This window comes from Tupaia chinensis, unplaced genomic scaffold (assembly GCF_000334495.1).
Source record: "Tupaia chinensis unplaced genomic scaffold, TupChi_1.0 Scaffold147534_1, whole genome shotgun sequence".
Classification (NCBI taxonomy): Eukaryota; Metazoa; Chordata; class Mammalia; order Scandentia; family Tupaiidae; genus Tupaia; species Tupaia belangeri.
This window is the reverse complement of record NW_006207386.1, coordinates 532,653-536,439: the sequence shown is the minus strand read 5'-3', so window position 1 is coordinate 536,439 and position 3,787 is coordinate 532,653.

Below are 3,787 nucleotides of genomic sequence, written 5' to 3'. Positions count from 1 at the left end.
ACATAAAAGCAGTGAAGGTACTTAATGAAAATAGGACAGTGTGGAATGGGGGAAGTGAAGAGAAGAGGATAGAGAAAGATAGCAAGTGAACAATAGAGAGGCATGACGTTAGTGAGAAACAGATATGGCTTATTACCTGTTGATGATGACATGTATAGTATTCTCAACTGGATTGGTCTAAGTATTTCATGATGGGTAAAGTCTTTTTACAAGCAAAATGAGAAATAGTGATTGTTTTAAAAAATAATTAGAATAATAATAATAATGATTGGGAAAAACAATGAAAAGATATTTAATGATGAAGTGGGGAGATTAATGTCTCTGTATTGACTGACATGCATGACATTCCCTTTTGGAAAAGCAATGTAATACACTGTAAAGTTATATGTAATCCAATGTAATATAAAGAAGATTATGATGATAATAAAAATAAAAAAAAAAATAAAAAAACAAAAGAAAATCTAATTAGAGGGCCAGATCTGTAGCCTTGTGGTTATAAGAACAGGATCCCACATGGTCAATTATGGTTCAAATGCTGGCTCCTGTGTCTTGAAAAACATGTCAGACATGTGCATGTGTGCCCCAAATCCTAAGAGGATGGAAAAATGGAGAAGAGATTGCAGAGTGCCCTATTGGGAGGTGCTTCCTACCCCCCATTTCTCTCTAGTGAGCACATGTGCTCTCTGGCCTTAAAAAAAAAGAAAAGGAAAAAAGGAAAAAAGAAAGAAAAGAAAGAAAGCAAGCAAGCAAGCAAGCAAGCAAGCAAAGCAAAGCAAAGCAAAGCAAAGCAAAGCAGATGTATAGACAATTGAAATCTCACCTTTCTAGGCCCTCTCTTTCCAACCACAGTCCAGGTACTCCTCAACAGGGAGAACAATAGAGAGGCAGGACGTTAGTGAGAAACAGATATGGCTTATTACCTGTTGATGATGACATGTATAGTATTCTCAACTGGATTGGTCTAAGTATTTCATGATGGGTAAAGTCTTTTTACAAGCAAAATGAGAAATAGTGATTGTTTTAAAAAATAATTAGAATAATAATAATAATGATTGGGAAAAACAATGAAAAGATATTTAATGATGAAGTGGGGAGATTAATGTCTCTGTATTGACTGACATGCATGACATTCCCTTTTGGAAAAGCAATGTAATACACTGTAAAGTTATATGTAATCCAATGTAATATAAAGAAGATTATGATGATAATAAAAATAAAAAAAAAAATAAAAAAACAAAAGAAAATCTAATTAGAGGGCCAGATCTGTAGCCTTGTGGTTATAAGAACAGGATCCCACATGGTCAATTATGGTTCAAATGCTGGCTCCTGTGTCTTGAAAAACATGTCAGACATGTGCATGTGTGCCCCAAATCCTAAGAGGATGGAAAAATGGAGAAGAGATTGCAGAGTGCCCTATTGGGAGGTGCTTCCTACCCCCCATTTCTCTCTAGTGAGCACATGTGCTCTCTGGCCTTAAAAAAAAAGAAAAGGAAAAAAGGAAAAAAGAAAGAAAAGAAAGAAAGCAAGCAAGCAAGCAAGCAAGCAAGCAAAGCAAAGCAAAGCAAAGCAAAGCAAAGCAGATGTATAGACAATTGAAATCTCACCTTTCTAGGCCCTCTCTTTCCAACCACAGTCCAGGTACTCCTCAACAGGCACTGCACTTCTATCGGACTATCTGCCCTCCCTGAATCGTCTCAGAGTGTCCATTCAGCAGGTGCTCATTCTATTCCCATTCCATCAAGCTTTGGCTATTGAGCAAATGGATATCCTAATTAACACAATGTAATTCATTTGTTAGCCCTTAATAGAATGATAATCCAACTAATAGATAATGCAGAGAAATAAATCAGTGAGGTTTGGAAATTTGGTACTCGTAAGACACGCCAGTGAAGGATGTCATACTTTAGAAACTTTAAATAATTTAAATGAAAATAAGGATAATAATGAAAATGATAACAATAATACTTCCAATATTCACTCTGCTAGTTCTGCATAATTTCTAGATCCACATGGCACTTAAACAACCCTTGGGTGTTAATTTCCTTTCCTCAATCTATTACTCAGCCAATCCAAACAGTAAGAAAAAAATTTATTTTGGAAAGTCATCTTGTAAAATTATTCAAAATTAATGCAATTTTGTAGGGAAGAAAATTCTTCAAAGAGGGCCAGTATATGCTGTTATGGGTTTTTAAGAAAACATTTTAAAAGAATTATTTTTAAACACACACACATATATATATATATATATATATGGACTCAAACTGTGGTCAGCCATGTGGGAGTCCTGAGCCTTAACAACCATGCCATCTGCTAGCCCTGGTCATGGAGTTTTCAATCAAAAAATTATTGACCAGAGGATTTCATGAACACTTTTATTCTAGTTCTAATAAAATATACTTGTAGCACCTCTGAATTTTTTAACTTAATAATAATGATGATGATGGCTCACCATTGTCTATCAGAAGACATACAACCTCTCCTGGCATTCTACATTGCATATTATCTACTTCCATCTAATTTATCCACATTTCTCTAACTGTAGCTCTCCATATACACTTCTCTCTACATTAAACCAGTACCTGTTTCTTGCATATACTGGTCCTTTAAAAATGTATCATCCAATGATGAATCTTTGTATAAGTTCTTCTCAGATCCTAGCCCTAATCTATTTGAGCATAAGGTAACACCCAGGAGGACAAACAGGATATAGCTGCTGGCAGACTAAAGAGCCAAGCAGAAATCTCAGAGGCTACATAGAAATAAATATCTGGTAAGCAACTATATCCTAAATTTCTTTGCTCAGCCTTTTATAGATCCTACTATGTGCCAGGTACTATTCCACTATTCTTGGCATTAGAAATGTAGCAGTGAACAAAGCAACTAGGTCCTTGTCCTTAAGATGAAAAAGATAGGTAAATGGGGAGGGTTGATGGAAGGAGTGGGGATAGTGAAGAGTTTATGGGTATTTTGTTGATGCCCGAATACAAGACAAAACATAACTCCCATAATAAACTAATTTGATCCTCTTAGAATTTATTACCAATACTTTCTCATTAGGTAAGACCTTACGTAAGTAAATCTAATTGATCTTATCTTTTGCCCGGACTCTAATTCCAGTGTAGTAAATAGGACCATCAAGAGACAGTAGGGTGAAAAAACTGTCTTACCTATAAATGCCAAATGAATCAAAATTTTAAACCAAAATGTACAAAGGAGAGCTTAGAAAAATATTTGTTCTACTTACAGTCAAATGACAAACTGGGAAAAATATCTACAACTGTATCCTAATTTCTCTAAAATATAAAGTATCAGGCCAGCCCTGTGGCTAGTGGTTAAGAGAGCTGAAGCCCACATAGACAAACAACTGTGGTTTGAGTCCTTACTCTGGTATCTTAACCAGGAATGAGTGTGTTTGTGCGTGCCCAAAGTCCTGACAGGATGGGGAAAAAATGAAGGGCCTGAGGTGTGACTATGCCCCATATGAGGGTGCTCTTCTCTCTCTCTTTGCCTCTTTTTCTGGTGAGCACACACACCTCTGGCAATAAATAATAAAATAAAATAGAAATTATTTATAAATCAAAATGAAAAATTTTAACACTCTAACAGAAAAGTGGGCTAGGGAAAACACAATGATTCTAAAATATATGAAACGATGCTCTACTCTACTCCTAAGAAAAAAGGTAATTACAATTCTAAGACAGGATCAGTTCCATGGCACAGTGGTAATGCATTGCTAAAGAGAAGCTAGTTCCTACATGGTGACTGATTTTGAATTCCTGGTCCTGTC